Source organism: Poromitra crassiceps, assembly GCF_964638095.1.
Source record: "Poromitra crassiceps genome assembly, chromosome: 7".
Classification (NCBI taxonomy): Eukaryota; Metazoa; Chordata; class Actinopteri; order Beryciformes; family Melamphaidae; genus Poromitra; species Poromitra crassiceps.
In genome coordinates this window covers 23508468-23522948 of record NC_139628.1, presented here as the reverse complement: position 1 = coordinate 23522948, position 14481 = coordinate 23508468, and the positions used below count along the sequence as shown (strand labels likewise).

Here is a 14481-nt window from a genome sequence, read left to right as displayed (position 1 = left end):
GGCTTAGTTTGAAATCATTCTGAATCTGACTGGAACAGTCCAGTATCAACGTGAAGCCTCCTGCTTTCAACACACGGTTTCTAAACTATCCAGAATTAAGAAATGTGGTGGTTGCGGTTCCTTTTTAACCTTTATTAGCAATACAATACTACAATATGAAGATTTATTTTTTATTCAGTCTTAATATCAATGTGTTTCATTGCTGTGAAGCAGAGGTGCCCACAAGTTATTTTTTGCAAGTCCAAGTTTCTTTGAGCTCAAGTCCAAGTCAAGTCTCAAGTCTTTGGTCACACGTCAAAGTCAAGTCTCAATTATCTCATGGATGAGCGTTCTATCATCTGTTCCATGTCATCCAGTCTACTTAGAACACTGCAGAGCTAAAACGAAGGAATTCAAAGCATGTACTGTATTAATCTCACTCCTTATCTATCAGAATAGGCTACAGTATCAGCATTGTTTGTATTACATTAGTAGACATTTCCTTAATGTTAATGCACAAGAAAGAAAGAAAGAAAGAAAGAAAGAAAGAAAGAAAGAAAGAAAGAAAGAAAGAAAGAAAGAAAGAAAGAAAGAAAGAAAGAAAGATTGTTCACAAGTCCCAAACCTCAAGTCCAAGTCATGTCTCAAGTCTAGTTTCAGTGGGTGAAGGTGTGAAGTTATCTAAAGTGAGAGATAAACAGAACTGACCTGTCAGTGTGTCTGCTGGTTTTTTCTTTGCTGGGTGAATGTTTGGTAGAACTGAAGCCTGTGCTTCCCTCGATTTAATTCTGTCTGAAAAAAGACAGAGTTTCTGGTTCAACACAGAACAGATTCAAACCAGGTTTATAATCTCACTCTGCACAGCAGGGTAGGAAAATAATTCAGCTTTTAACAAAGGCTTTGTTTGCCCTTGGTGTGTGATATTATCTTTCAGCGGCATTTTGGATAATTTCCAGGGCAATTTGATCAAATGTTGGTTGGCACCTTAGTTCTTCTATGTTACATGCAGACCAATATTCAACAACTCTTATCCAAGCATATTTAATCTCTAAACGTTCATAAACAATCACAGTTAAAAATCCTCATTTCCTATAATCTCAAGAACACTGTCGGGGATGTTGTTGGCAAAAACCTTTCAAATAACATGTAGACAACAGACAGTAAGTACATAGGTACATAGAGTAGACCTTTGTCTTAACACATTCACTGCCAGCCGTTTTTTTTTTACTGTAGGTAGGTTCTGCCAGAGGGTTTTTTTGAGGATTCTGGCTCATCTTTCAAGACCCGAGGATTCTTTTCTGCTAAGATTTTGTGAACACACAATATCTCAAAAGAACTAATAGAATGTGTGCTTTCTCTGTCTAAAAGAGTTAGTTTGTAGAGTTAGTAGTTATGTAAGCATTAGCAGTTGAATACAGCATGGTTTCAGCGTCAGAAAAATTATTCTGAGATAAACGGCTTTTTGTGAAATTCGATAGAACAGTCACTTTAACCATTCATTTAGACGTCAGACATCTAAACAATAGTTTTGAACAGTAATTTCCTCCATAACAGCAGGAAACCCCCCTCTGCTTCCAACTCCTCCCTCCGTGTGTGTCTTCTTGGCTGCAGCGGCCGTGTCACAAGCTCGTTTCTGCTGCTGTAACCTCGCGTCACCAGTCTCATTGCTTTGCTGCTGCTGTGCCTGTCTGCGCGGCCGCTCTTTGAGGAAGTCTGGATGGACTCGCTCGCTTCTTGGAGTTTTGGTTGAGAGCTTTGATGAAGCTTTTGCGATTCTGGTCATATTTATGCTGCGTGTTTCAAAGTGTGTTCCACCCGTAATCTATTATGCAAATTTGCAATCCCGCACCGCCAGCAATCAGCGCGAAAACGCAATCCATTTTCATGAGAATGGCTGCTTTTTGCTTGCCTTCCTCTAGTCAGGAGAGCACTGTCGCCACTCAGTGGGTCGGTAAAATAGATTATACACATTCAATACCTCCAATTCTGGTATAGGAGACGTAAAAGGGTTAGATCAACGTCCCACCATCAAAAAAAAAAAAACGTTTTTTTTTAACGTAAAAACACGTCATTGGCAGTGAACGGTTGGATTTTGTTTGACGTAAAAACACGTCATTGGCAGTGAACGTGTTAAAAGCTTGTATGTTAAATTTTCATTAGCGTTAATATATTACACTAAGGAAGGTATGTGACCATAATTCATTTAAATGTCCGCTATCAAGAGCAATTCAGTTGGTTCATGAAATCGCTGGGCTGCGTGCCGTGCAGTGTTTGTGGTGTGTGAGATTCGAGCTGTCAAAAGAAGACAAAATACTTGATCCTGGCCAATCCCGATGCTTGACTGCTGCGTATGAGGGCACAGGACGTGGTTTTGGCATAACCATGGTGGGTTTCGTAATAACACGTTATTGCGCGTCACGTGTAATACACAAGCCCCCAGGAATAGCGCTGGGCTGTGAAGCCATTTGAACATGGTGGCGAAGCTCTGTATTGCAAGTCACGTGACGCCATGCAGCCCAGAAAGGAAAATTCCCATCCACTTGCATGGGGATCCCGGCAGCTGTTAAACGCAGGGGAATTTTTCCCGGGTGTCACTCAAAGTATAAAACGACTCTTTTAATTATCAAATAATTTTTTATGGGGTCGTTTTTTCTTCAGAAGCCACTAAGAGCCGTATACGGGTGTATTTCCTTCATCCATGGGTGGGAGGGGTGGGAGACATCATGGAATACGTCTCATGCTCATGTTGGGCTCCGTTACAGGGACACCATTCCTGTGAGGAGCAACAACACCAACAACTACAGCGAGGCTGCATTGAGGATATTGAAAGACAAAATCCTACATCGCACCAAAGCATACAATGTACCGCGGTTATTTGACTTTCTGACCACCCGCCTCAGTGCTTATTATGAGGCCAGAATAACAGATGCTGCCCTTGGCCATTGGGAAGGCTAACCCTTTACTTTTGGTTTTATTGATTGTGTATGATTCAACTTTTTATCTATGATTTTATATTATTGCATGTTTTTGTAGATTGTTGGGACTTCACTGGCCTGCAACAAACGGCTGGACTGGGGGGAATGAATAGCTGTGGCAAAAAAAGAAGAAGCTAGGCCTATGTGCTGTAGCTTATTGTATTTTTAATTTTATATTTTTTATATTTTTCATTTGAAAGTTCAACTGTCAGCTGCGCTCTGTTATTGAAGCTTTGGCTAAAAATCGATTTTGTGTTAAAAGCGTGTGTTACGTTTTCATTAGCATTAATATATTACAGTAATTTATTTTCAATGTCCGCTATCAAGAGCAATTTGGTTAATACAATCGCTGGGCTGGGTGCAGTGTTTGTGTTGTGGCAAATGTGTTAAAAGCTTGTATTACGTTTTCATTAGCGTTAATACACTAAGGAAAGTATGTGACCATAATTCAATTAAATGTCCGCTATCAAGAGCAATTCAGTTGGTTCATGAAATCGCTGGGCTGCGTGCTGTGCAGTAGTTGTGGTGTGGGAGATTCGAGCTTGACTGCTGCGTAGGCGGGCACAGGGCGTGGTTTTAGCGTAACCTATGTGGGATTCGAAATAACACCCCCATGATGGCTTCATGCGCCAGTGAGCAGCCTCCGTCCGAATGCATGGGTGGCCGTGGCTCGTCCCCTATCCAGTTCTTTTAATACATCCATGGTAATATACTGAAATAACGCTAGGAGGGGGTGGGGGGAGAGGGTTGTGCAGATACGGATGAGGCCACTTTCTAGTCGGGCTTTGCAAATACAGAACAAAATCCGGAGAAGCTTTGCAAATGCAGAAAGTTAAAGACCCTGGAAACCCAAACTAAATATGCATTTTGATTTCATCACACCACACCACAGGAACCTATGTTAATAAGCCACCAGCCAAATTTGAATGATGATGAACGTCGCAAAGTATATACATTTAGGTTTGAAAAGTCATGGAGAAACTAAGTAGAATTATCCCCTCAAGCTCCCTGGTGGATTGTCTGGGCGTGTCGCATTGAAGCAGCTCTGACACATCAGAGGGAGGGGGAGAGGTTGTGTGCAGACAAGAGCAGCTGTGTGCAATGTGCATGCTCTCTCTCTCCCCCTCTCTTTCTCGCTTTCCCTCTCTCTGTGTCGTCTCTCCATCTCTGTGTCGTCTCTCTCTCTCTCTCTCTGTCTGTTTGATCGAACTCCCCCTCTCTTTCTCACTGTTTGTCTTGCTCGCTTTCTCTGTCTCTCCTTCTCTGCTCAGATCTCAATTTCAATTCAATTCAATTCAATTCAAAAAGGCTTTATTGGCATGGAAAACATATGTTTACATTGCCAAAGCAAGTGTGAAACAAAACAAAAATGCACAATAATAATATAAAACTTAACATATAATATAATAATAATAATAATAATAACACAATTATAAACAAAAATGTAGCACAGCTATTAATGTTAGCCTGTTTTAATACAGAGATGTGTAAACAGAGCTATGTATTTATATTTTGTAAAACAAATCTGTACATAAGGCTATAGGTAACAAAAGTTTAAAAGTAGGATATAGACAGATGAGTTAAAGATTACTGTACAGTATGTAGGTGTGTACAGCATGACTATGTACAATATGTGAAGAGGTATGTACAGCCTGTCTATGTACAATATGTGAAGAGGTATGTACAGCCTGTCTATGTACAATATGTGAAGAGTTATGTACAGCCTGTCTATGTACAGGGTGTGCAGAGGGCGGACCCTGAGCTTTGGGGTGGTTGTGTCTCATTTGTCCTTTTCTTGTCGCAACAGCTCACAAACCTTGCCGCTGTGTTTGCACATTGTTGTATTTCACCCAGCAGATATGTGAGTTTTTTGTTATCAGTCATGTTCTCAAAGTCCTTATGAGTGATTGTGATCTGTGGGAAATACAAGTCTCTGATGTCCTGGACTGGTACAGGTTGCAGGAGGTTAGAAAGTGCAACTCAACACCAAGTACTTATAGTATTGAAGGTATGTTCTACCCAAATACCACTTTCTGTGCAAGTAGTGTTAAAGGTATATTCTATACTAAAACTGCTTTCTGTCCAAGTACTTATACTTAGGTATATTCCACCCAAATACTACTACATGTCAAAAGTACGTATAGTTGTAAAGGTGTATTCAACCCATATACTACAGTACTTTCTGATTAAGTACTTATAATTTTAAAGCTGCATTCCAGCTTGCCTCTACCCGACCACTGAGCACCAAAGTTGGCTTACAAGACACAGGACATGCCCCTGGTAATCAGTGGAGAACGAAATTGTAGTATTTTACTGGGATATACCTACATACTTGGACATGAAGTATTATTTGGGTGGTATATACCTTCAATACTATAAGTACTTGGGCATAATGTAGTATTTGGGTGGAATATGCCTTTAAAACTATAGGATTTGGACATAAAGTAGTATTTTGGTAAAACATATATATATACATGTAAACTATAAGTACTTGGACAGAAAGGATAGAACATACCTTGAATACTATAAGTACTTGGTCTCCGGCTCTGCAAATACATAGTATAGGCTCTACCGACTGATATAGCTTAAAAGTCTGGATAGCTTATTTGGTGGAGAACCAGACAAATAATATTGTGATCTTGGGGCCAAGGGTTCAAACCTCACCTGGAACAACTCTTGTATTTATTTGTTATAGGTAGGGTGATGGTAACTAATGGTAAGATAATCATGAAGTAATGATGTATTCCCTAGTAACAACTAAGTATGAAGCCCTGCTTTACCTGAGGGGGCACAAACATGGTAACTAATGGTAAAGTAACCATGAACTAATGATGAATTCCCTAGTAACAACTAAGTATGATGGCCTGCTTTACTTGAGGGGGCACAAATATGGTAACTAATGGTGAAGTAATCATGAACTAATGATTAATTCCCTAGTAACAACTAGGTAACTAATAGTCTGTTCTTAAGTAACTACCCATTAACTACTCATGAACTAGCGGAAAAAAATTAAGGAAGTAATCATTACTTACTGGTTCGTTAACATGGTAACTAATGGTCAGTTCTTAAGTAACTACCATTAAGGATCTTTAAGGAACTACCATTAAGGGTCATTAAGGAACTACCCATTAACTACTCATGAACTAGTGGATTTTCTTAATTTTTTTTAAGGAAGTAATCATTACTTACTGGTTCGTTAACATGGTAACTAATGGTCAGTTCTCAAGTAACTACCATTAAGGAACTACCTATTAACTATTCATGAACTAATCATGAACTAATGGTTTGTTCCTGACTCGTTCCTCAGTAACTATTCAATTTTTGTGTTACAGTATTGTAAAGTGTTACTGTAGTTCTTATCCGATTACTCGATTAATCGGTAGAATACTCGATTACTAAAATAATCGAGAGCTGCAGCCTTAACGAGAACATAGAAAACAGTTTGTTATACTGAGTTACACTGTCAACATGAGATGGTGTACTACTGAGGAAGTGGGTATAGCATAAACACATCTGATGGATGATAATAAAGAATTAAATGTTAATAGCCAAGACTTACGACATCTCTTCAGAGCCCATAGGCAGAGTACTGTTTTCCACAAGAGTACTACTCCTCCAACACCCACGACAACGGCATAGACAAAGCCAACGATTTTGCCAACATCACCACTGTTTTTACCATCTGAAAGAATAAAAAACAAGTTTAGGTTGGGCTCATCAAGGTGCTTCACTGCAGGTTTGTTTCCAAGATAGTGACTTAAGAAAAGGTATTAAAAGGATCTTAAATTCCTATTGTTGTGAGAACTTAGCTATGAATCTTCACACCTTCTTATGCCCAATTTAGACTGGACGCTCCGAGTCCTTGACAAGCAGTTTTTGGAGCTCGGCATTGTTTACTATTCTACTGTATCATCTATCTATATCATCTACCCAAAATAATATTTGGGATAGCAGCAAATTAACTCTGACAATAGAGAGCCAAAGTGAAATGTCACTTCCTGCTTTTTCCCTGTACCAGCGCTGTGAAAAATATGAATGGCGGTGGACGGAGAATAAGGTTACTTTTTTGATCCTATTTGAATTGTGCCACACGGGGTGCCAACGCTAATTTTGTCAATTTAAAACATAACTTTGCATGTCAAGAAAGTCACAGTTTGTCGTCAAACTGAAACGTAGGGGTTAGTTTCGTATAAAAACTACATAGCTCGTGGAAGCTTGTGTCATGTCGCCGGTCTTCAGCTTTGCCGGTAGAGAAAGTGACGTCACTTAGGCGACAGGGGGGTGGGAATGACACCATTCATATAGCATAATGATGTTAGACATTTTAGTCAAGATTGTTGAACATGAACGCTCTTTCTGCAGTCCATACATCTCAAAGCTACAACCAAGAGTTATTTAAGCTCTAGCCTCTATGCACAATATTGATACAATAATATCGAGAATATAAGCAGACATAAGCACTTCTCTCTGTTTCATTTTGTGTTTAGTTAATGTTACTGCTGGAAAGAAAAGCTCCGCTGGGTTTAAAAGATGGTCCCTGATTTCGGGGCAGTCACCATTTTTGGGGACCTGTCCCCGGCTGGGGTGGTCCTCGAAAATGTCCCAGATTTTCTACTCCTTGTCCTCGCATTTCAGAGGCTCTAGCGGGCTCAAGCTACAGCATAGTGAAGATACTTATATCATATGAAACTATAAAGGCTGTTACACACCAAGAGCGATGCGAATTTACAGCATGGAATTAATCGCATGAAAATAACGCTCCAACCTGGCATTGCCAGGTGTTCCCTGGCAATGCCTGGACATCAATCAAACCAATCATATTCCCGTCTCCAGTCCCTATAATACAGTTTGCGTGAGGCATACAGTATGCATGCTGTAATTCTCCCCATGCGTAATTGTATTAGGCCTATCTAGATTGACTGTGTATATTATCCCTATATCATAACAACACCGTCACATCATATACGTGTTAAAAACATCTGTGATTTGATGCAAATCGGGTTCTTGACTGGACAATAGAAACTTGTTTGCAGCGGGGAAACGGTAGTGAGAGCTGCGTGCCGAGGACAGAGAGAGATGGAGAGAGCTGGTCGACAGATCGTCTGCGGTGCCCCAACGACCCTCGGGGTTATGGGATAGGTGAAGGTGTCCAAGTTTACTCAATTAATTTGCCATTAACCCCTCTTTGCGATGTGATAAAAGTTTCTCAGTGAATTATAGTTGATTGCCTCACTGAATAATCTGCTCGTTACCCAATTTTAGCAGCAGAATTTGATGTCCTGGCATGGCACGTCCGTGCGTAATGACGTAGCACAGTGCAAGGAATTCCCCTGCACTGTGCTGCACAGCACGGAGAATAATGGTGCGCTCAAGCGCAGCACAGTATTTTTGCACTAAGAGGTGCTTTTCAAAGCTCTTAGCGCAAAGTAATTGTGTGCATGCTGACGATAGGAGAATGCCACCTGTGTCCCCGCATTTTGCACGGACACACCTGGTTAGATACTTATAACGGGCGTAGAGGTAATAGCGTGGCAGCGGGAAGACAAATGCGCTTGTGCACGCCCCCAAATTGCATTGCGTGCAGCGTAAACAAGCAAAACAAGCGCAAACGTTAATTACCGCTTTTGCGATGATAGGGCCCCCTATGTGTAAGGACCTTTAGACCTTACAGGCATCCATTGGTCGGTCTTGATGTCTTAACCCATTTAATCCTGAATTTTTCCCAAACATGAAAATATACAAATGTCATTAGTAACCCTTTTAAATACCGTAAATTCCGAACTATAAGCCGCGGCTTTTTTCCCGTTTTTTGGCCCCTGCGGCTTATATAACGGTGCGGCTTATCTATGGATTTTTTCAGAAAAAAAATTTCAAATACAAATAAAATCTCTCTTTTTTAGCACTCTTTCTACCTATAAATCCACTTCTGTTTTAATTTCCTCTGTTGCCCTCTTTTCACCACACCGCGGACACTGTGTGCACTGTCGAAATAAACAAAGGTGTTGTGTTATGTTGTTTTGTTGAAATGTTACGGTAATACGGTAAATGGGAGCTTCCTCAAACAGCCAACAATCCCCTCTGTGCGTGAACCCTTACATATGGTAATTACGGTAAGCAAAGTTCATCAGCCCGGAATCACAACAAGACGAGCAGTCTCTCTCTCACTTACCATGGGGAAGGTACGCAGAAATTCACACGAAGCAGCTTTCAAGCTGAAAGCAGTCGAACTCGCACTAAAAGAGGGAAACAGAGCAGCCGCGCGTAACCTGGGCATCGATGAGTCAATGGTGAGGCGTTGGACGGTGCAGCAGGAGGAACTGCCTCAGTGTAAGAAGACAAAAAAGTCCTTCAGAGGCCACAAAAGCAGATGGCCGGAACTTGAAGATTCCCTTGAGGACTGGGTGTTGACCCAGAGAGCAGACGGCCGAGGCGTTTCCACGGTGCAGATCCGACAGAAGGCCAAAACAGTCGCCACCGAGATGAAAATTGAACATTTCAGAGGTGGGCCATCTTGGTGCTTTCGATTCATGAGACGAAAGGGACTGTCCGTCCGGGGGAGAACTACTGAACAACTCCCTCCCGACTACCAGGAGAAAATCACAAACTTCGGCGAATTCACACAAAGGAAGATCACGGAATATTATAGGAGTGTGAAAACATCCACAATCACCAACGGGTTCCAAAACGCTGGACTGCTGCGGGATGAAGAGAATGACGCCGCCACAGCTGGCGCTGAGGGCCGTCAGAGGCTTCAGAGGCTGTTCGATGCCGACAGTGATGAAGAGGAGTTCGTTGGTTTTGAGTGACAATGAAGGAGAGAGGAGAGTGGTTGACGAAGCCACCCTGAACCTGTTCGTTTCCGACACTGAAGATGAGGACTTTGGTGGTTTCAGTACGCAGGAAGAAGAGGAAGACGAGGATTAGTGACTTGACTTCTCTGGTTACAGGTTTGCTGCACATATAGCCTATTGTTGTGTGATTTTGTCTGGGGATTAGTGACCTGACTTTTGTTTTGTTTTGTTGAAATGTTAATAAATGGGAGCTTCCCCAAACAGCGATCTCTTTCCCGACATTCCTCTCTGTGCACGAACCCTTTCATATGGTAATTAAACATCAAAACACCCGCGGCTTATAGACCGGTGCGGCTTATAGAAGAAAAAAATAGTCAATTTTGGTCCCGCGGCTTATAGACCGGTGCGTCTTATAGTCCGGAATTTACGGTAATCAATCATCATCTTTTGAAACTGTTCTGGAAAAGTAGGTGAAAAGGTGAGTTTTATGGTCAGCAACAATTGTGACCAGTGGGATAACACAGTGCATCTAATGTGTATACTGAATTAACATATTCCTACCATGCAGTCATCAAAATTCTTATCCCAGTCCACCTATTAACACATTTGGGCAGACACCGTTAAACTCTACCACTTTGTCACCATCATGTTTCCACATAATATGTTCAGGTTTTCCAGGGAGGGTTGGGATCAATATGGCCTCCTTCCCCTTGTCTGTATGGATCTCGACACAAGAGACAGAGAAGGTGCACAGGTTCTCTCCAAAAACATGTAGCATGTGCTGAAGAGTTAAAATAGTGTGGTTTTATTTACATTTGTACGAGTGAGTCCACTCTATTACGCATGGAGAGAATTACAGCATAATGCATGCCTCGCACACACACAGCGATTGCGAGACGGGAATTTTACCGGCCTTTTACCTAGCCACACCGGTGAATGTTAGATGATGTCATACCTACATCTCCCCATGAGTATGAACTGTTAGATGATGTCATGACTAATTGTCGCCCTCCTGGTTAGTCGACTAGATCGACTCGAGGAACTGATCGCCCCTAGGGGGAGAGGAGAGAGGCTTGCAGGACTACTGCGGGTGGAGGACATGACAGTAGATGACCTCCGTAAGTTACTCCCTGCTACCCCAGTACCACCGATTCCTTCTGCCATGCCTCCTGCTTCCTCTTCTCCGGATTTGCTGCAGCAGGCAGGACCACAGGGTGCCATAGCAGGCCTCTTTGGGCATAGTCGCATCTCAACCCCCCCGCCTGGTTTTTATGCCTGAAATGTTCACTGGAACCGGGCGTGATTGGTCTGATTGGGCTGAACATTTCGAGCTCACTGCAGATGTTAATGGGTGGAATGATCAAATTAAATTAAAATATATGTCATTGCTGCTGTCGGGCCGCGCTCGTGAAATTTATAGTGGCCTTTCAGCAGAGACTAAGAATGATTTCACCTTGTTGAAGGCCGCTATGGCTGGATGTTTAGAGCCGTATGATAGCTTTGCATCAAGACGCCGGCTACATGATGAATCGGCTCGGAAGTTTGGCAGCCACCTGCGGAGGCTTGTTTTTAGAGCCTACCCCTCGGCTGACGCTCACACCCAGGATCTGTTGGCGAGGGATCAGTTCATTACCCATTTTGCGACTGGTGAGTTCCGCATTAACCTCCGTAGTTCCGAACCCCCCACACTAGAGGCTGCTATAAATCTTGCGTCAAAGATGGAGCTCCTGAGATCTTTGGAACAGTGTGAGGTTACACCCACCTACACCACCGATACCTTGCCTGGTCCTGCCCCACCAACTGCTGCTGTCTCTACTACTGTCCCTGTCTCTCAGCCACTTCCAGATCCTAAGCCCATACTCTGGGGCGGAGTTCACATCACCCCAGAACGAAGGCAGCCACATTTGAACACCAGCAGTCATCTATACCGTGATCAGGCAGGAAGGGTTCACATCACACCAGAGAGCACCATTTAGACACCCGGAGCTGCCTGTACTGTGGTCGAGCCGGGCATTACCTCTCCTCCTGCTCCCGGCATCCAGTAAGGGGGTCCACCACTCGCCGGCCCGTGAGACTCTTAGCGGGTCAAGGCTCTGAGGGTTCAATCCCGAAGCCCATACGGGTGGGCAGCGTTCACGTGACCCAGGAGAGGCGGTGTGTCTCTAAGAGGGTTAAGGATTTTGAGAAGACTGTCGATCGTCTCATTGAAAAGTTCAATCACTGTCTCCATACCTGCACAACTGTACCAAGTTTGGTTCGCATCAGACAATGCGTTCCACAGTTACGGTGATTTTTGTGAAATAGGCCCCACCCACAGAACTTTGGGAGTCAATTATATCGCAATGGTGCACACGGTCTTTAAACAAAAACATGAAATTGCTTTAGTGCAGGACAGTCCACACATGATGTGGGTTTTGGTTTGGTGAAGATTGGACAAAAAATAGCCAAAAAACAAGTTTTATGGACAAAATTCAAAATGGAGGGAAATCCAGTTTGACGGAAATGGGCGGGGCCTATATCAATATATGCATAAGGACCCAAGGAATCCAGGGAAAAAATAATTTTGATTGTCGACAAAATATGAACAGGGGTGTTATAGCGCCACCAAGAGGTCAGTTGGCGTAATAATTTCACCCGTAGCAAAAGGCCCCTCTGTGAACCTCCCTAAGAAGTTTGGTAGCTCTAGACAAATCACAGTAACTTTGAGGTGTGAAAAATAGAGTGATGCAAAACAAAGGGCAAGGCACAGTAACTCAATTTCAGTGCAGCTAAATAAAGGAGGAATACAGTAACTCAAGTTACAGTGATTGGCCTTGGTTTCTCCAGGGCTTTTTGCAGTTACTGTAAATACGACCCCCTATTTTCTCCAGGGGTCGGTGCCCTGGGTGTTTTGGGCCGGCCATGGGGCTCACAGGGTGGGGAGAGGCAGCTTGGCACAACACCGTCACAACTTTCTCAAAAGCAATCTACTGTTACCTCACACACCACAAACCTGTATGGTCGGGAATTCACCCTTCGCTAAGACCCACTCTAGAACGGCCACTGTCCAATCCTACGTTAGCAACCATTGCTAGGCAGGGCGTTTTGGGCAAGCTACTACTAGTCAGAACAGAAGCACTAGTCTGTAACTACGGGAACAATGCCGGAGTTGTGCATATATGGGACTTGCAACTCCGTAGGACTGAAGTGGTAATGAGTTCAGAAAATATCTGTTTTATTACTCCAGCTAACGTAATCAGTTTTAGCGGGTGCAAGCTAACAGCATGTTCAAGCTAAATGCCTGTTCATAGCAATGTCCAATGCAGTAAAACAGTCTGTTAGCTTGCAAGCGCTAGTCTTTCACAGTCGGCATAACTTTAACGATAACGTTAGCTGGAATAACGCAATAGACATATTTTCAGAACTTACCAGCTTGTCCAATGCCTGTGTATGCCAGGAAATGTGTTTAACGTTACAACTCCCATCAGCTAACGTTACACTGTTAGCTATTTTAGTCACTCAAGAGTCACACAAACAGACACTGGAGGTTTTATTTAGGTGTAAAGCATGAGGAGAGTTTTTACACGGATATATCAGTGAAGTGCTTTGACTGTGGGGATATTGTTCACAAAGTCCTCTCCTCATAAGCGTGAGCTCTTGTAAGGATAAAAAAGAGAGCAGGCAGCCAGACTAACGTTAGTTATAGCCGGTCTTGCCTAGTAAATGCGATGCTATGCTTCAGTTAGATTTCATCTGTTAAATCAGCATTTGTTCCAAAAGGAATTAAATCATAATGTTAATCAAAATGCCACAGAAACAGCTAATCAACACAGAGCTGCAAAGATCAGTTCATCAGATAATTTCCCCCGTATGACACTTGACACACAACAATATGTCTGACTACGGATAAATCACATGATGATGATGATGATGATGATGATGATGATGATGATGATGATGATGATGGTGATGATGAGGCAATGATAATGATGATGATGACGATATGTAAAGGAACACAACACAGCTCAAGAATTTTACACGTGTGTAGTCTATATACTTGTACATCGAGAGTGACAATAAACATCTTGTATAGCTATCTTGCATTGGGACCGGTGAGCTTTTCCTTCAAGTTTAATGATCTCTTCATTCACAGTACTAGCCAACAAATGCTATTGTGAATGTACTAGCTCTCACAAGCATATTGTACTCCTTTCTGTCTACTTCTGTCCGATATTTGGAGCTGTTACTCCAGAAATTGGCCGTTATTTACTTGGGAATGTCTCTCACTCATATCGTTGTGACTGCCTTTTTACGTGTGGCTTGCCTTCCATAGCAACAGTAACCAAGGGGGGCAGGACTTAGCGAAGGGTGAATTATGTAGCCTAATAAAACCATGACAAACAAATTATCATTTTAAAATCAAGGTATGTTTTTTCTGCAATGTAGGCTATAGTTGAAAATCAACGTGGCATTCCAAGAGAAATCTGGGTTATATTGAGTTTGAACGTCTAAGACCTAATTTCACCATTCTTTTCACCGGCTAAAATGCGGTTACAACGTCAACATGTCAAAAAACACAATTTGGTTCATCATATTGTTAAAACATTTGTTGTAGCTTGAAATAGAGACAATATTGATAGTGTGTGAATTGGCATTTGTCCAATTTATTGTGTAACTGAGTTGAAATCTGGTCTACACGAACACTACATTTCAACGCATTTTATGTCACATGAAATATCATACATATGGGACTATAT

The 14481-nt window shown here is 42.3% G+C and overlaps 1 long non-coding RNA gene across 1 annotated transcript in view; it reads right to left on the bottom strand.

Annotated features, from left to right (window-relative positions):
* Positions 1-689: 689 nt before the first annotated feature.
* LOC310779337 overlaps positions 690-14481 on the bottom strand; it is a 16807-nt gene continuing 3015 nt past the window's right edge. The window contains exons 2-3 of the long non-coding RNA XR_014552834.1: positions 6514-6636; positions 690-771 (exon numbers count right to left, since the gene is read on the bottom strand). This is a non-coding gene — a long non-coding RNA (uncharacterized lncRNA). The remainder of the gene's footprint in view (positions 772-6513; positions 6637-14481) is intronic.